Raw genomic sequence first — 19,988 nt, forward strand, 5'->3', positions numbered from 1 at the left:
GACAAGACATTCTCCTTGTTATTTGGATCACTCAGTGTTAAATCAGTGTTTTCATATTTGAGAACATGATGTACAGTACTTTAGAACATAAGGGTACCATAATTATAAACATAACTGTGCTTTTTAGTTCATAATGAAGTATACAGTATGTTATAAAGTATACTCAGAAACAAGCATTCTAATCACAAGAAAAATTCTTAACCAGAATTTTACTTGACTGCACATATTATATCTTAACCAAATATACAATTTAGATTAAGACTGCCATTAAAAAACATGTTAATAATGTAAGCTAGGCAGAATTTTATTTGGACAGAAAACCATGAATCTGCAGGTGACAGTCATAGCTATTGACCTGAATGCTTTTTTTAAAGATACTACATATTTCTCTGTCTGTACACACTTTGCAATCTGATTAAATAGTGTGGCTGTTTTAATCCCTTTCACTGGCCCACTGTTTGGCTATGTCTGCCACTTAACCTGTCATTGCACTAGTTGAGAAGATGTCAAAACAATTGTACTGAACTGTAAAACACCACAACCGTTGCATGAAAGAAAGGTGATTTTATTATATAATAATGGGTATTGTAGTGGGGGGGGAAAGGGTAATGATTACCCTGGCCCACTGGGTAGGGGGAGGTCCTCAGAGCTTGGAATGAAAAGGACATGTGACAGACATGGATTGAGAAGAAGAGGTCCACAGAGACGGCTTATGTATAGGGCCCAGAGTTCTGTGCTGCACCCCTGTATACAATAACTAACTGGTGGTTCTTTTCCCTCTTTTATCAAGTGATCGTGACCACTACTTTGAATTCTGCTAGTGTTTGTTCTTTAAGGCATCTTACTGCAGTGGGTCACAACAAGGCCACTGTATAAAATACAAGCAGAAAAACTATTCAAAGGTAACCAAAAAGTGTGTCTAAAGAGTACAGGCAAGTCTGGAGTCAATGCTAGTTTGTTTTCTTGTTGCATTCTGTGAAAAATTAACTTACGGATAAATAGCTCAAAATTCACTAGAATCGCAAAGCTAGCACGCACATTCTGACAGCTGTATGGTGGCAACCCCAAATCCTATTAATTTCTCAACAGAAGCATAAAACTTTTATCGTAGATAAATAAATATTGCTCATTCCTCATAATGCATAAGCGAAGCTAATATTATCATCCAATAGATGGCACTGTCGAGTGTTTCCAGAAAAAAACGTAATTGACTGAAAGGCGCTAATCCAGATGGTTTGAATTTAAATCGGCTCTCTGATAGTGCCATTTTTTCAAAACGTTCAACTTAAATAAAAAGGAGGGCTTACCGACACTCTTTAAAAGCAATGCAGACTTAATAAAGCTAAAAAAAAATAACGAAGCTTTAACTAGGAGGCGTTTCTTAACGTTATATTTCAGAGACGGAAACAAGAGCAACATAAGTATTTGGAAAGTGTATATTATGTGGCCCTTGTCGTTAGTGGATTATGCAATTCGCAATAATGGGGGATCTGAAGTGTACTTCAGGACCATCCACATTGGAGCAGATAACGCGAGAGAATCGCAGAGCTCACTGAAACACGAATTTAAGAGCAGGTGTCTCAAAAAAAGAACAGGTGTCTCGACAAGGTAACCCGCACTTAGAATGCCTGTAATTGTACGAGGCACGTGTGATCACAAATTGCTATTCTTTTAAAGTCATATGTGGTATGTGTGAAATGCAGAAGACGGAAGCTCTGCCAACCGTGATAAAGTAAAAGCGGACAAGTTTTGAAGCCAGGAGAGCTGGGCTGGGCAGAAGGCACTGTGCTCTGTGTTCTGCCCGAGTCACACCGAATAGGAAAGGCTGCAAGTTTCACGCGACGCTGGCTGCCGATGAACTCGCATTGTTCAGGGTGTCCGGTTCCAACCCTGACACGCCTCTGTAATCACATGATAGGAGAATGGGAGAAGGACTTCTCTCTTGAATTATGGCGACAGTAACTATCTGCGGGACCCGGGTTGAGCTGTTGTGTCAAAGTGACAAGTCGAGGAGCCGCACCGCGAACGCACAAGAAGGTGAAGAAGTGCGGAAAGTGGAACTTTGATCGGACTCTCGCATCTGCGCTGATCCATTTACCAGTAGCACGACTGCCAGTCAGAAAAGGTTAGTGCGTTCAAACTTGTCATACCTTCGGTTTGTGAAGCTCTCTTGCTTCCTGTCGCATCGTTTTGCTCCTAAAGTGCGTGACGCCTGTACAGGTGCTTGTCGCCTCAGTGACGGCGAGGTGGGACTTGGTGAGGCCAAAAATTTGAATTTTACAAATAATCGGTAGAGACAACAAATCGGATTCCAATTCTGTATGAAGACCATCAATTTTAAAACGCACGTGCACACTTCCCTATTAGACTTTTTTTATTATTTTGTAAACTTGAACGCTTTTTCAGGCGTTTTATGAAGTTGTCAAGCCTTTAAAGGGGGTTAAAAAGTATATTGTCGAACGCAAGAAAAGTGAAAGACGGAAGTACAATATACTGTAATATAACTGGCCAACTCGCCGAAACCCACCATGGCCGCACTGGTCTTAAGGCAGGAATCTAACTGTCCAGTGCATTGCAGCGCCACGAATTAAGCAGACCTGCTGTGTTATTCTCTTATAATAGTTTTGAGGTGAATCTCCGTTTCAGATGTATTTTCTTGCAGTGGATTATGTAAAATGTTTTTTTCTTAACATAAACAGTAGATCAGCTTTAGAAAGTTATTACTATGAAATTTCCCCCATCCATTATCAAATCTTCTTAATACATTTAAGGTGCAAGTTTGGAGTAAAAACCTGGAGTGATTTCTGGAAAATGTAATTTAACATTAAATAACATGGCAGAACATTCTCAAATCCACTTGATACAATTTGAGGTCACAGGGTGCCAGTGCCTATCATAACAGCACTGTAGGGAGTGTACAGAAGAGCCCAGAACACATTACAGAGAGCACTTGGACAATTTATGTACTTATGCCTATTGCCGCTCTTGGGGCATAGACCACTGACAAGAGCCCCCTGGGCATCTGTGGCTTGGGCCTCTCTCCAGTTATCCCCAAGTGTGGCCTGTCCTCTTGCCATCTAGAGTCCCGAAAGCAGATGTATTTCTTCCTTCCCTAGAGCTTTAATGTGAGAGCTTGCCTTGTGATCCTTGCAGCTCGGTCGGTTAACCCATCACCAATATATTTTAGAAACCAAGGTGAAACCACACTCGGACACAGGTAGAGGTTAAAACCCAAGACATCGTACCTGTGAGATGGCATTGTTAACTACATATAACCAATGCTGGCCAAATGTAGAGCTTAAGTAACTTGAGGAGTTAATGTTACTTCAAAAGAATATATACACACACTCACTGGCCACTTTATCAGAACCGGGTTGGACCCCCTTTTGCCTTCAGAGCTGCCGGCCGTAATTCTTCGTGGCATAGATTCAACAAGTTGCTGGAAATTTCCTCAAGGATTTTGATCCATAATAATGGCATAATGACATAAGAGCATCATGCAGTTGCTGCAGATTTGTTGGATTCATATCCATAATGTGAATCTCCTGTTCCACCACATCGCAAAGGTGCTCAATTGGATTTAGATCTGGGAACTGTGGAGGCCATTTGAGTACATTGAACTCCTTGTTAGGTTCAAGAAACCAGTTTGAGATGATTTGAGCTTTTTGACATGGCACGTTATCCTGCTGGAAGTAGCCATCAGAAAATGGTGGGTGCACTACAGTCATAAAGGGATGGACATGGTCAGCAACAATACTCTGGTAGTCTGTGGCATTTAAACGATGCTCAGTCAGTACTAAGGGGCCCAATGTGTGCCAAGCAAATATCCCCTATAGCATAACACCCCCACCACTACCAGCCTGAACCATTGATACAAGGCAAGAAGGATCCATGCTTTTATGTAGTTGACGCCAATTACTGACCGTACCAACTGAATGTTGCAGCAGAAATTGAGACTCATCAGAACAGGCAACATTTTTACAGTCTTCAGTTGTCCAATTTTGATGAGCCTGTATGAATTGTAGCCTCAGTTGCCCGTTCTTAGCTGACAGGAGTGGCATCCAATGTGGTCTCCTGCTTCTATAGCCCATCTGTTTGAAGGTTAAACATGTTTTGTGTTCTGAGATGCTCTTCTTCATACCTCGGTTGTAACGAGTGGTTATTTACTGTTGCCTTTCTATCAGCTCAAACCAGTCTGGCCATTCTTCTCTGACCTCTGTCATCAACAAGGCATTTTTGTCCAGAGAATTGCCACTCACTGGATATTTCCCCTTTTTCATACCATTGTCTGCAAACCCTAGATATGGTTGTGTGTGAAAATCCCAGTAGAACAACAGTTTCTGAAATACTGCCAGGTTCAGTCACTTAAATCAACTTTCTTTTCCATTCTGAACTTTAGCAGGTTGTCTCGACAATATCTACAATATTTGACACTCTTAAGGCTGCTTAGTTCAATTCAGGTGCATAGAGTAATTGACCAAATTGAATAGTTCAGGGAATTCTATTAAAAAAGCAGAACTATACTACTAATGGAATGACACTTTGAAAATGAACTAACTGCTGTTGGTCATCTATCCATCCACTTTCAAGCCCTCTTAATCCGATTTATAGTCACAGGGGGCCAGAACATATGCTGGACACAAGGCAGAAACCAACTTTTGACCCTGCGTGGGCATATACTGTAAAAAATAGTATGGTACATATAACTTGACAATTACTGTATTTGCTAATAATATCTCATCTGGAGACTTTCTGACTTTTCTAGATATCCGTTTTCTATATACTCTTCTCATTTGTATTACAAAGATATATTATTTTATTGATGTATTATTGTGTTTTACCAAATTAAAGAACTTCATTTATTTACAGTTTTGCAAACAATCTTGTATTTTATGTTAGTATAGATAGATAGATACTTAGGCAGCAACTCAGTAAAGGTAAATGGCAACAAACAAAAAGTAGATATTTGGATCATAAAAAGGGCCTTGCATTGCAAGATCTAGATGATTGGAAATGTGTTAAGGGTAGATTTTGCACAAATGTTAGAATGTTTTTCTTTGCTCAAAGAATCATCAACACCTGGAATAATTTACCAAGTAGTGTGGTAGAGAGTAGGACTTTATAGACTTTAAAATCTCATGTTATTTTGGAGAAGCTAAGTAAGTGAGATGTATTGTTGCTTGTTGGACTGAATGGCCTGTTCCTGTCACAGTTGTTCTAGGTATTGAGAATGTTTCACAATAAAAAGCTGGATATGCGTCAGCAGAGTGGAGCTTCCATGAAGCAACATAGTTCTGGAGGAGATTAGAGAGATATGGTGCAGCAAGGTCATTGAGAGCATTATACAGTATGAACAGAAGGATATTGAACTCTGTTTTTTTTTTTGTTTTGTTTTGAGTGGGAATTCTGGTATTAGAGTATTTGTAAAGTCGTACTGTAAAGTTTTACAGTAGTCTGCAGTCATCTGGCATTGTTAAAGGTGATCATAGACTCGCAATAGATTAAAAATGTTATTTAAAATGAATTACCCGTAAGTTTGAGATGCCATTACAGCCTGCTATACTCCGTAAAAAAAATCTTCATTCCTTTTTTAGGCAGTCATTTCATAAAAGTAGTTTGGAATCAGACTAGTAAAATTAAAGGTGGCACGGTGGCGCAGTGGGTAGCGCTGCTGCCTCGCAGTTGGGAGCCCTGGGGACCTGGGTTCACTTCCCGGGTCCTCCCTGCGTGGAGTTTGCATGTTCTCCCTGTGTCTGCGTGGGTTTCCTCCGGGCGCTCCGGTTTCCTCCCACAGTCCAAAGACATGCTGGTGAGGTGGATTGGCGATTCTAAATTGTCCCTAGTGTGTGCTTGGTGTGTGGGTGTGTTTGTGTGTGTCCTGCGGTGGGTTGGCACCCTGCCCGGGATTGGTTCCTGCCTTGTGCCCTATGTTGGCTGGGATTGGCTCCAGCAGACCCCCGTGACCCTGTGTTCGGATTCAGTGGGTTGGAAAATGGATGGATGGATAGATAGTAAAATTAATTGAACTTTTACCATTTATATGTGACTGCCATTTCAGTGCCACCCTACATGTGAGATTTTATAATTTTGATGTTCATGCAAAATCCTTCCCATTTATCTTTTATAAAATGTGAGTGACTGAATAGAAAATAAACAATGTAGATATAGTACTGTGTTAATATTTTTATTAGTAAATTCTTACCACTTCTACTTTTCTCTAATGTATTAATATGCTAGAGTGCAGTGTATGTGGACAATTATTTTGTTGAACAGTATCTAACAACATCAGTTGTAGGTAAGGTCTTCACAGTTCAGTCTAATTATTACCAATAGTAAGAACAAATAAGTTCATGCTCATCAATGTCAAACATACAGAGATTTAATGATATCAAGTTAAGTAATAGTCTTTTAAAGAAGGAATAGTTTTATGTCTCTTCTGTTAATACAGTGGTTGTGTTATTTAGAAGTCTGGATTATCTGCTTCATTCCTAAGGATTTAAAATCATGATTTAAAATGAAAAAAATCTCAGCAGCAGAAAAGAAGAAATTTTCTCCATTTGTCTATGTAAATCTTGACCATGATTTGCATGTACTGTATAAAAAATGTTTTGAGTATGGGGATGTCTTTGTATAATTAAAAAAAAAACTTTGCAGACAAGCTGCTCATTGTTACTTATTTTTGTGTTTCTGGAGGTCATACATGTGTTGTAAATAAGAATAATATTGACTATTTATTTTCCAAATTCAATGAAAATGTTGATAACAAAAAATACACTTTTGTAATATTACTTACATTTTTAATATTTAGTTCTGCATGGAGGTGCTTAGTAAGCCTCATTTTTTTGTTAATTTTAATTGCTACACAATAAGACATTTCCCAACCACTAAGATAACAAATGAAGAACTTAGATCAGCATCCTTACAACATTCACAGAAAAAGTAGTATTGTTATTTACAAATGTTAGGTATTATATTAACCTAACATTTGCCCTAACCTTTCAATATAAATTTAAGTCTGCTAATTCGTTGGTTATTAAAAAGATGTGACATAAATATTTTATTTCCAACTTTTGCTTTTAACATTTAGAAATGTATTGCACGGATTAAGTGGGAAGAAGGGTGTCAAGTGATTGATCATTTTATTTGATATTTTTTCTTGCTATTTTTCATTTTACCAAGATGGATTTTGTGTTTTTTTCAGACATCTAATATTTGTTTCTTCTGGCTCCAGGTGAATGAAATATGCACAGTTTTAGAATATAAAAATTTATGAAGTGGATCAAGATACATTAAAAGTCTGTGTAATAGCTTATACTTTTAGTTTTTAGAGTACTAAAAGCACACTTGGGTCAAATTATTGATTTGAAACTTCATTTGGTAAATAAAAATCAGATCCTTTTCAATTTCACTTACTCAATCATGAAATCAAATAAAATTAAAATAAAAACAAACACAAGCTTATTATTTGGTATTTGGTGCAACCTTTGCTGGTCAACAGAAGTCATCCATCCATTTTTTTGGTCTGAACCTATCATTTAAAGGCAGATATGTTTCATTAATAGAAGTGAAGATGAACACCACGCTTTAAAAAACCATACTGTGGAGAGCAGGTTTGGAGTCTGGGATGATATATGTTTTACCTATGAACATAGTCTCTAAACAAATATTGCATTTGAATTTGGTGATCAAAAGATTTAGTGCACATCTTTCACCATTGCGTAACAATTTCAGGATGTACTCCAAACACATCAATACAGAAGAGATAAAATGGGTGCACGACCCATTTAATCCTACTGTAATGAGCGCTTGATGGCAAGCTTAACGTTAGAGCTGAAGAGAAAGTGGTAAAATCCTTTTGCAAACAGACACTGAAAATCTAATTCACAGAGCAGCTGTTGCAGGAGTTGTGGCTACCTATTACAACAGAACAGGTCACAGAACTCGCCAACTAACTCCTGCAAATATCATTGCCGTTCCCCCAACTTATCTTTGTGAGACAGCATTCTCTACTATGATTGTAATAAAGGCAATGTATCAGGCAGAGCAAGGTTATTATCATTAACAAAAACTGTAAACAACTAAAAAAGGATTTACAAACTGAAATCAAAATTGTATAACTGACCTGAAATTAAATGAGTGGAAATGAAATTTGTCACTTTTTTTTTTTTTTTTGTAATATACCATTACCCAGTAGCCAAATGTAGACTATTTTTCCCTCTAGGGTGCACTTGTGTAGTTCTGTGCATATGCAGGTGCACAAAAATGTTTACTTTTCAGTGCTCAGTATTTTCTAATAGCACACATTGAAGTGAGTCAGGAAATCTACCAGGAGGGCTGACACAAGAGCCCTTCTCTCAGTAGTCTATTATTAAAACTTGGCATGAAAAGCCCTGAGTCAAAGCATTTGGAAATTGACATTAAAGTCACCAAATTAATTTGGCTTATGCCTGCCCATTGCAAACATTATTTGTTAGAAATGTTGAATCATGTTGAATCAGAGAAGAGCCATACATATGGCAGTTTAGGATGAGTTATGTTCACCATCAAGTTTACAAAGTTTCTAAGAATTTGAATATTTTGAAAAATAGTACTGCTTTTAATCACAATGATATGTAAAGTATAACTGGCTTGAAGACAGCATAGCAGGAAAAGCCACTTTTTGCAAAATACAAATACACATTGGTGTGTAAAGTGTGCTAAATAACATAAGATGGAGATGTGTTGGATTATAACCTGGAAATCCAACACCACCCCACTCCACCCTTTATTTAGGTGGTTAAATGCTTTTTTACAGTGATGTAGCATTTTCTTTAATTACTTATGACTTTGTTATCCCTGGTTTTGATTTGTGTACTTCTACCTAATGCTGACAACTTAGGCTGTGGTGGATTAGGCAGATTCAATCATGAATGGATGGATGGATGGAAAAAATGGAGAAAAAAATCTATGAATGTTTCTGGCCGATTAGTTATTTTTACAAGTCCAAAGTGCTACTCTGCTTTTTGACACTATGCAAACATAGAGTTGTGATTTGTCTCATGTTTGCATGTTCTCCCTGTGTTTACGTGGGTTTCCTCTGGGTGCTCCGGTTTCCTCCCACAGTCCAAAGACATGCAGGTTAGTTGAATTGGCGATTCTAAATTGTCCCTAGTATGTGCTTGGTGTGTGTGTGTGTGTGCGCCCTGTGGTGGGCTGGTGCCCTGCCCGGGGTTTGTTTCTTGCCTTGCGCCCTGTGTTGGCTGGGATTGGCTCCAGCAGACCCCCGTGACCCTGTAGTTAGGATATAGCTGGTTGGATAATGGATGGATGGATGGATGGACTTGTCTCATCTTGTCTTTTATTCTGAAACCATTTTTCCTGACAAAGGTCACAGTGGTAGGAGTCCAAGCAGGCCAGCCAAGAATTTCCTGTCCCCAGCTACAGATTCTCTCCTTCTGGGGAATTCCCAGGTGTCCCCAGGTTTGCTGAGATATATAATACCTCCAGTGTGTCCTGGATCTGTGCAGGGTCTCAGCCCAGTGAGATATGCCTGGAGAAGGTTTAGGGGAAACCTTCCAGGAGGCATCCTTATGACATGCCCAGACAACCTGAACTGGCTCTTCTCAATGTGAAGGAGGAGAGACTCTACTCTATTGTTGAGTTAAACACCTTATCATGAAGTGTCAACCCTTGTAAGAAACCTAATTTCTACTGCTTGTGCTCGCAATATCATTCTTTTGGTCATCACAGCTCATGATCATAAGTGAGGACCGGTAAAGAGTTTAGTTTTTATACTCCGTCCCAGCTTTATCACCATTGACCGGTACAGTGACCAATGAACAGCTGCTACAACTCCAGTCCACTTGTTGATTTCACATTCAGGCACTTGAACCTGTCTACTAAGAGAAGTTTTCCAAGAGAGAACCATGACCTCAGACTTAGAGGTGTTGATCTGTATCCCAACCATTTCACTCTTGGGTGCATGCCAAAGGTTACAGTCTGATGAGGCAAAGAGGATATCATCATCATCATCATCATCATCTGCATAAAACCACAGTGTTACCCCTAGTCTAATACCTGGTAACTGGACACCCTCGGGTCCTTGGCTGCGCCTTGACGTCCTGCTCGTAAAACACATAAATCAGAGTAGTGACAAGACATAGCCATGACAAAGCCCTACATCCACAGTTAACAAATTCAACGTAGCACCCAAGTATTCAGACATAGCTCTCATTGCATTCATACAGGGAACAAATAGCATGCAAGAGCGACCCTGTTACTCCATATTCTTGCATCATCTCCCATAACACATGATGAGTGACACAGCCATATGCTTTTTCCAAATGGGTTATTATACTCCGTTGCACTCTCCAGCAACTTCACCAGGGTGAAGAGCCTGCCTAGACATAAACCACATTATTCGTCCTGTATCTTTAGCGCGTCCATCAGGCAAAGTCTTCCTTCTTTGTATATGCCTTACTTGGGAGGATAAGGAGTGTAATCCCTTTGCAGTTGGAACATGCTCTCTGGTCACCCTTCTCAAATACGGGGACCACCACACCACTCTGCCATTCCAAGGGTAATTTGCATGCCTTCCATATGATATTGATTAGATGTGCAGCACTTTCAACATCTCCAGTTGGATTGTATTATTCACCCCAGCAGCCTTACTATCAGTGAGTCCGTGGGCCACTGTAGTGACTTCAGTAACTTTAAATGGACCTCCCTCCCTTCCAGGACATGTCCAAACCTGCCTCCTGGTAGGATGGCATGTTCACTGTGTTGAGGAGTTCCTCAGTGTGTTCCTTCCACTGCTTCCAGAAAAGGTCAGCACCACTCTATCCTTGCTTAACACAGTCTGAGTAAAATCACACTTTCCCCTCCTTAGGCATCATACAGTTTGTCAGAGCAGCTTTGATGGCCTCGGCAGACTCCTTCAATGCTTGAGCACAACCACTTTCCTATTATCCTGTCTGTACTGTTCAACCGTTTCAGGAGATCCCACAGAGAGTGGTCCTTTGAAGACCACATTCTATAGTCTTGACAGTTTTCCTCATTTCTGGTGTCCATTCTTGTGTCCTAGGGTTGCTGCCATGAGATGCCCCAACTGCCTTGTTACCATTGCTTTTTGCATCCACTTTCACAGCTGAGGTTTTGAACAGGGTCCATTCGAACTCTATGTCATCGACCCTACTCTGCAAATGGGTGAAGTTCTTTTGGAGGTGTTAGGTGAACTCCTCATGAACGTAAGCCTCAGCCAGACATTTCAAGGACGCTCTAACTGCTTCTCTATGCTTTCCAAGTTTATCTGGTCTATACCCCTTGCTTCAAATCCCACTTGATACCGAGTGGTGATCAGTTGACTGCTCTACCAATCTCTTCACCGGAGTGTCCAAACCTTCATCTAGTTGTATGCAAAATGCCATTTAAAAAATGCATGGTTAAGCTGCCTAAGGAATTTTTTGTTTAATGTCTGGTTATAGGCAACATACAGCTGGCTGTAAATGGGAAGGTACTACTGGGGAATAACTCATGTGACTTTAACAAGAGGAAGTGTGTTATTGATGTAGGGATTCAAGTTTAAGGAGCTTAGTTAAAATGAAAAAGCCTAATGAATTTTAAAACATTTAAAGTACTTTCATAAAGATATCAATAAAGAAGCTGATGGCCATGACATCCTGAAAAAACACAAAACTACAAACAGGAGGTAAAATGACAGGATACATCGTTCAACAAAGTTTAATCCTGTCTCTGCAGAACACTACTGTCTGATCACCTCAGTTGATTGAGCACAAAACTAGGGAAAGTACACTGGCACAGCTGTTTATTGAAAGTCTAGCATGTTGGCACTTTTCCTAAAATGGTCAGAAGAAAAAATAATAAATTTGGGAGCAAAACTAGTCCTACTTAGTCTTCTGTGGATACAGTATATCTAAATGTTCTAAAATCCTTTTATGTTTTGTAGGTACAGCATACATTTCTTAATCTTCATTGAACAGGCATTTTTTAAATGAAAACTAATCTGAAGTGATTCTCTTAAAACAAAAACAAATTGATAGAAGTCGGCATCAAATATAAACAGTGGTGAAAAGTTCATAGGAGTAAACTAAGCTGATAATAGTACAGCAGTAAAAACTACAGTAAAACATCAGTTATAGTCAATTTTCCATATGTGAATCATCCAAACCATCAGTTATCTGAACCAGTACAATACAGTCTCCTGTGACCTTGATGCCCCACTATCTTCTTTACTGTTGTCCTTTGTGAGCACAGGAGTGTGGTGGGAGGTAGCAGTTAGCTATCACATAGTCTGCTGCGAGACACAGTAGTAAGACGTTATTGCTGGGGTTTTGCGACAATTCTAGCCCTGCGGGGCATCCTGAGACTTCACAGGATGAAAATTTATGGCCAAAGCAAAACTAGCATAACAGGCTTGTAGCATAGGCGTCTACTTGGGAAATCATGTGTTAACTCTTAATCTGCTGAAAAAGCATTTTGTAGTTAATAGATTGCCAGAGAAAAGATGAATTTATGTGAGGCTTCTGAGGTTAAGACATGCAAAATCAGTGACTTTTTACCCTTGGGCCAGTGAAGAGACTTGGACAGACTTTAAAGATGGAAGTGGCAAGATAAACTGATTCCATAAATGCAGTACGGACACATTGTTTACTGGCAAATTCCATTCAGTCTGTTTTTGAGCAGATAGGTCACATCTTTGGTCAGTACTTAAACAACCTTTCTTAAGACTATGAAAGGTAAACAAGAGATAAGGGTTAGGGAAGATTGACTTAAGAGTTTGGAGTGAGGGACTGGTTAAAATCTACTAAAAAGTAAAAAAAAAAAAAATGATGCTTGTCACAGTACTTAGGCATGCTGCATTTTGTTTACTCGGTTAAAGTAAAAAGCATTGCCATTAAAAAAAAATGTAGGTTAGCTACTATCTCTAGGAGTAGTATATGATCTAAATAATTACAGATGAGGTCAGTATGAGTTTTTAGTAAATGATTTGTAAACATTTTCCACTGGCATTAAATCAATAAATCAGACATCTGGTCTTCCTGTCAAATTTTTGATAGGCATTACCTTTGTAAAAGATTTATATTACTCTGTGGCAGTGAGCGGAAAGGAAACACATTGCAAATGGCAAATGACATGCAGAGTTTTTGGTTTAGTGTTTTGTAATTTGAAGAAGATGTGTTTAGTTGATATACTGTATCAGTTATTCACACTTGTTTTTTGTTACCCCCGCACCAACTAGTGGCCTAGAAGACAAATGAACTATGCGTTTTACAGAAAGAAAATTGTGGCTTCAGTGTATTATAGGTAAGGAATCTACAAAAGTGAGTGGGTAAGGTACTTAGCCAGAGAGAGTTAAAATAACAATCTAGCTGGATAATTGCCCAAGACTGGTGGCCCATAGGTGCTAACAATGCTATCAGTTCTGAAGGAAGGTTGTTGGCCACTCTGTGTTATTTACTTTTGAATAATAGTGACTTTTTAAGTGTACCAAAGGACTATTATTAATGGGACTGCAGGAGTATATGATTCATGTATTCATCACATGTGTGCATGTTAACATTTGATACAAGAATGACGGAACCAATAATGATCTGTAACATAGTAGTAATTGGTTGTCTGCTGGAGAGCCAATAGATCTGTTCTCTCCGTTGTATGAAAGCAATTGCATCACTCAAGACATCACTCATCAGTTTTGTGTTCTTTTTTGCAATTTCTTATTTTAATTGGGAATGGTACGGAGCTATAGTACAAATATATGGAAACTTATCTTTTTGTACAGTTCAGGAAATGTTTCAGCAAGTGTATTCTGGCTTATAATTACTATACAACAGTAAGATCTGAAACTTTTTTTTATAAAGATCTACTTCTGTAATGATTCATTTTTAATCTGAATAATGAAAAAGTGTTTGGATGGATAGTACAACAGCAAGAACTGTTTATGGTTTAGGTCCTGTAAACTCTGTTTCTATAAATATGGAATTGCAAATAATCCCCAATTTTGATATGGTGAGCCTCACAGTTCAGTGCCAAGATCAATGCTCTTCTTGGTTTACAGTATATACTACCTGTTATAGATATAGTTCAAAAATATTATTGTCAATTTAACTTACACAGATAACACACATACTCTGTATCAGTCCCTGTGTAGTCATACACTGTATCAGCTGTGGTATACAGTATATGGTTTTGTTTAAGTACTAGAAAAGTAGCCAACCCCATGTTAAATTATCTGAAAATTAAAAATGTGCTGGGTGTAAAATTATAACAAGTTGCAACAAATCAGTCACAACAAAAAAGGTTGGTTAAAAAAAGAAATAAACACAGTAAGGAGTCTGTGTCATATACTGTATGTTCCAACATAATTAAATAATTGGGAGCTAAGAAGTAAATGCAATAAACAACTACACTTGCAAGTGGATGCAATAAGTGAAGTAGGTGGTTTGTGGAAACCCATATTTAGGAGGAAAATGGTCTTTATGATATTCACTTGTTGTCGCAGTTAGGAGACCCGGGTTCGCTTCCTGGGTCCTCCTTGCGTGGAGTTTGCATGTTCTCCCCGTGTCTGCGTGGGTTTCCTCCGGGTGCTCCAGTTTCCTCCCACAATCCAAAGACATGCAGGTTAGCTGCATTAGCAATCCTAAATTGTCCCTAGTGTGTGGTGGGTGTGTGTGTGTGTGTGTTCCCTGCAGTGGGCTGGCACCCTGTCCAGGGTTTGTTTCCTGCCTTGCGCCCTGTGTTGGCTGGGATTGGCTCCAGCAGACCCCTGTGACCCTGTAGTTAAGATATAGCGGGTTGGATAATGGATGGATGGATGTTCTCAGATGCCACTTCCATAGTTCATTAATATTAACTTCAAGACTCCCACTGTCAGCCAAGAATAGAAAGCTGAATCTGCAGTGGGCACAGGCTCACCAAAACTGGACAACTGAAGACTGGAGAAATGTAGCCTGGTGTGATTAAATGTTGATTTCTCCTGAGGCACATATATGGTAGGGTTGGAATTTGGCACCAACATCATGAATCCATGCAACCAACTTACCTTGTTTCAACAGTGTAGCCTGGTGGTGGTGTAACGATGAAGGAGAAATTTTGTTAGCACACATTGAAACTATTTGAGGTTTGTTGCTGACCGTTTGCATCCTTTCATGGCCACAATTTACCCATTTTCTAATGGCTACTTCAGCATGATAATGCACCATGTCACAAAACAAATGTCATCTCAAACTAGTTTCATGAACATGACAATGAGTTCAGTGTTTTTCCGTGGCTTTCACTGTCACTGGTTCTGAATCCAACAGGACATCCTTGTGATGTGCTAGAACAGGAGATTCACAGCATGAATGTGCAGCTGACAAATCTGCAGAAATTGCGTGATGCAATTATGTCAACATGGACCAAAATCTCAACAGAATATTTCTAACATATTGTTAGAATACATAACACAAAGAATTGAGGCTATTTTGAGTTAATAAACTGCTCAGTGTATATTGCTGAAAAGTAGTACTAATGTACATAAGAATCCTATGGTAAAGTACACATTTTCTTTCATCACAACTGACAGCTCTACTGATTAAGAGAAAGTTGATGAAGAAGTGTCAGATAAAGCTAGTGACGAGACCCTAATATATTACTGTAATGGAAATTACTTTCCTCTCATAGGTAAAAAATTAAATAAATAAATGGATTCTCTTCATCACTCTTAAAACAATACCATCTGAATGGGTATCCCTAGTAAGTGTTTTGAAGCAGTAAAAGAGGCAAGCTGTAATTGTTATTCCAGTATGCTGTGATTTACCAACGGAACATTATTCATGCCAAAAATAAATACAATCCAGAGTGTTAACTACATTTAAATGTAATGTATATGCAAATAGTTTATTATTATATTAATTATTATAATGGCATTGTTTTATTGTGACAAAAAAAGTTAAAAACAAACCTTTTGATTGATTGCTTTTGACTATGGCAATCAATTTTCGTGTCAGTGTGAAATACATTGCAGTTTAATTCATGTCCATAGATGGAATATCACAACCAGAAGCAAAGCAGACGTATTGCATTTTGCTTTGCAGCAGCACTGAGTGTATTGCATTTCAATTCAGGACCATGCTTCAAATATGCCAAAACCAAATGTAATGAAATGACCAATCAGCTTCAAGAGGTGGGGCAAGCAGCATCAACAGTTTGGGGAAAGAGGCGTTCCACTTCCAAACATTTGTGTTTTGGCAATGATCATAATTTCATCAATGTGGAACGATTAACCGAAATGGCAAAATGTATGTTTTAGGTCTTGCTGAAAAAGTTTACTCCTTTGTATTCTAAAGTTGTTTCTTTTTATACATGTTACATTAAGTAGTGCTCTGATTGTTAGTGATTTCAACTAAATACTGAATATAATGATACATTTTTTACCAACACTAATCTTCGTTTCTTCATAGCTTTTAATTCATGCCCATAGATTTTTTTTTTCTTTTTTCAGTGTCAAGCTGTGTTTGTGCTTCTTGTAATGAAGCTGTGTATAATATGCAGAATCTTCATAAATTATTTATTGAAAGGCAAAGTTAAATATATGTTAATAAAATAACATTTGCCCTGGGACGACTGTAATAGAACTATTTATATTGGGTATGATTGGGTTATCAGATTTGCAAACATTGTCTGTGCTGTCATTGTTTTTATTGTATTATATAGTTTATGGTACAATATTTATGGTCATAATTTAGATTTAAATTCCATGTCAAGCAGTTTATAGTATTTATGTTTTTATCTATTTTTTTATTTAGCTTTCTCTGTTTATTTAGTCAGCTATTGCTAGGATTCATGCAATGCCGTGTTTTGCCTTTGTCTAAGACAGATTTTTATAGACTCTTAAATCTTTCTGGAAGAACTCTGCTTTAATTAGGACCTGAAAAATAGCAATGAACCGCAGTCCCATGCAATACTGTTATGCTTTGTTTAAATGTTATCTGACATTTGCTCTGGCAAATAATTCACACTTCAGTGCACTCTTCCCAAATGATATTTTTATGCCTTTTCATGAGTAGCCTCCTGTGCGTCAGAACTGCCATATCTGATTTTAGCAGGTGAGCATGTATATCAGTAGGCGTTTGTTGTGTAGACACAGTTTTGTACATCTGATACTTGAATGTAAATGCTCCCTTAACATTTGGTTAATTTCACTTGATTATTAGAATGTTAAGGGGCATGGTTGCCTTTTTCTTGTATTTGTTTATAAAGGCTGATAGCTTATTCACTGTTATGGTTTGTAACTTTTTTTTTTTATCCATTTCTGTCTTGTCTTGCCAATATTACAATTACACATCAAGGTTTAATTTCGGTTTGTAGTTCACACTTATGTTTTATTCATTGTCCTCTGTAATGTTACTCTGCAGTATTTGTGAAATGTTTAATAATGACTTAATTATTTAGCTTACATTTTGTTTTTTTTATTTCTAGACAGGAATATTGTCCCTCTGATTGTTTGTTTGCTTTTAAAATAAGTGGGTAAGCTGCATTTAGTGATGACAGATAATGCAATATAGAGAACTTGAGGAGAATATACAGACAAAGAAAACATGAAAGGTAATTAAAACCAAAAAAAAGAAATCACAAGTTATGGGTATTCTAGACTGGGCAGGGTTTCTAAATGGAAGCCCAAATCCTATTTTGCTGAGGATATGCTAAAGAAGCTTTTAAGGCTGGTGGAAAAAGTATTGCCTAAAAGGTAGTATGCAATGCATGCCTTTTTTTTAAACATAAGCTTTTAACTACTATATATAAATATAAAGCTATGGCCTTTACAGTAAATAAAGCAACATTCTTTTGAACCTTTTTTTCTTACATTTAATTATATTGATCTGAGCTTCTTTTTAATGGAGTTTATATTTAGCATTGATTTTATTTAAATAAAGATGATGTTCCAGATTTTGTGGTGTTTTCATAAAGGGCTTGTGACCCATTCCTTAAGCTTCTTTTTCTTTCCTTATTTTAGTATATTACTGGTTATGATGTTTGACATGTGAATCTTTTCAAAAGTGAACTAAAGCAGGACAAAATGACTTTATAGGGAAATCTAAAACCTATAACCAACATGTAATCTCTGAATGAAAAAGTAGGTATTTTATTGTAGTGGGAAAATTGAATAAATTAAAATATGACAAAAGTTTACAAACACAACTGGATGAATAAGGAATTCATAGAAAATGTTTTTTTCTTTAGTTCACAATATATCCAGCATTGGAAATACTTGGTGCAAAGTGCAAAAATGTCCTAATATAAACAATTTTGCCCCTTAAAAAACAAGAATGGGATAATCCACTCCCCCAAATAATGCAAAATGTTACTGATTATTTTAACATGTATCACTGGTAAAAAAAATTTGGCTTTGACACTCCATATAATAATGTTGTATGTGTGTATCCTATTTTCTTTAACCCGACTATCTGAGTCACTTTATGCTGACTACAGAAACTAATTTATTCATAAAATCAACTGCTTCATTTTACAACAGGCTATTGCAGAATTTGCTGCAAACATGAAGAATGTGTTTTGCAAATCTGGGCTTGGTCTCTGTCATATCTGCATGAATTAAATCACTCCAGAAACCACATTCCTTAGAAATACATTTGGATTATTTCAATGTAGTAAATAAAGCAAGAGAAGGGTGTTCATTATTATCAAAGCTTTTTGTGATTGCTTTTGAATCCCTAGCAGTTTGTTTTTGGAATTAGCTGGAGAAAAAAATGGACCATAGAGAAAGAACTTGTACTGAAAATATCTCTTTATGCTGATGATATGGTGCTTTATATCTCAGACTCATACTGATCTATACATATTCAATTTACTAGGTGAATTTCAGGAGATCTCTGGCATGTTTTTTTCAAGTGAATTCTTTTGCACAATGGAACACTTTTTGCTGATGTTTTGGTAATTTGATGGAAATATGAAAAAACATGTTAAAAGATCCTCCTTGCCTTAGGCAGAATAATTAATACCATTAGAATGAATATCCCATATGTCTCCTTTAAGAACTATAACCCCAGGTCAGGTGCATATATATATAATATAATATAATATAATCTCCCAAAGAGATGCGGTCACTCCTCCAAAATAGATTTTTTTTTTTTTTTTAACCTCCTCTTTGCTTGATCCGCTTCTGGCTTGCTGCTGCTGCAGTGCCGCGTGATCTGCATCTTGCGTGGCGCTTTGAACATTTAAAAGCCTGTGCAGCAGCTGTCCTACTCTTTGTCTTTTATATTCGACCCCAGGCGTGGGTTAAATCTCTTGGCACAAAGTCTCAAAGGGACATGAGTTCTTGATATTTTTTTAGTTTATAATTTAAAAATGGGATAAGAATCTAAAAATCTAACAACATCACATTAAAGTTTGCTAAATTCTGAAAAGAATGATACCAATGTGATACCAAATATATATATGTAGGTTTTAAATATATATAAGTGAGGTTCTGTTTCCTTGGCGGTTTCGTTTTACCGATGTGCGTGCTTGCGTTGTCTAACAGCAGCTAAGCAAGTATCTCTTTTGTCAGCGGTCTCTATTTGTCGACAGAGACGCTTTCTTTGAGCGTCATGCTGTAGCCTCACACTTCTGGGCCGGACAGACAGACAGACACACTTCCATGCGTAGACGTTTATATATAAGATTTATATACAGTATATGTTTATGTGTGTGTGTGTATGTATGTGTGTACATATATATATATATATATATATATATATATATATCCATCCCTCCATTTTCCAACCCGCTGAATCCAAACACAGGGTCACGGGGGTCTGCTGGAGCCAATCCCAGCCAACACAGGGCACAAGGCAGGAACCAATCCCGGGCAGGGTGCCAACCCACCGCAGGACACACACAAACACACCCACACACCAAGCACACACTAGGGCCAAGTTAGAATCGCCAATCCACCTAACCAGCATGTCTTTGGACTGTGGGAGAAAACCGGAGTGCCTGGAGGAAACCCACGC

General features: G+C 37.9%; 1 protein-coding gene across 4 annotated transcripts in view; it reads left to right on the forward strand.

Annotated features, from left to right (window-relative positions):
- The first annotated feature begins 1,817 nt into the window (after window positions 1-1,817).
- Window positions 1,818-19,988, forward strand: part of ppfibp2b (PPFIA binding protein 2b) — a 306,312-nt gene continuing 288,141 nt past the window's right edge. The window contains exon 1 of one of the 4 annotated variants that reach the window (XM_051922751.1): window positions 1,818-2,125. The gene's annotated coding sequence lies outside the window, so the exon portion shown is untranslated. The remainder of the gene's footprint in view (window positions 2,126-19,988) is intronic. The other 3 variants (XM_051922758.1, XM_051922761.1, XM_051922762.1) reach the window with 3 other exon arrangements.

The sequence above is a fragment of the Erpetoichthys calabaricus genome, chromosome 2, assembly GCF_900747795.2.
Source record: "Erpetoichthys calabaricus chromosome 2, fErpCal1.3, whole genome shotgun sequence".
Taxonomy (NCBI): domain Eukaryota; kingdom Metazoa; phylum Chordata; class Cladistia; order Polypteriformes; family Polypteridae; genus Erpetoichthys; species Erpetoichthys calabaricus.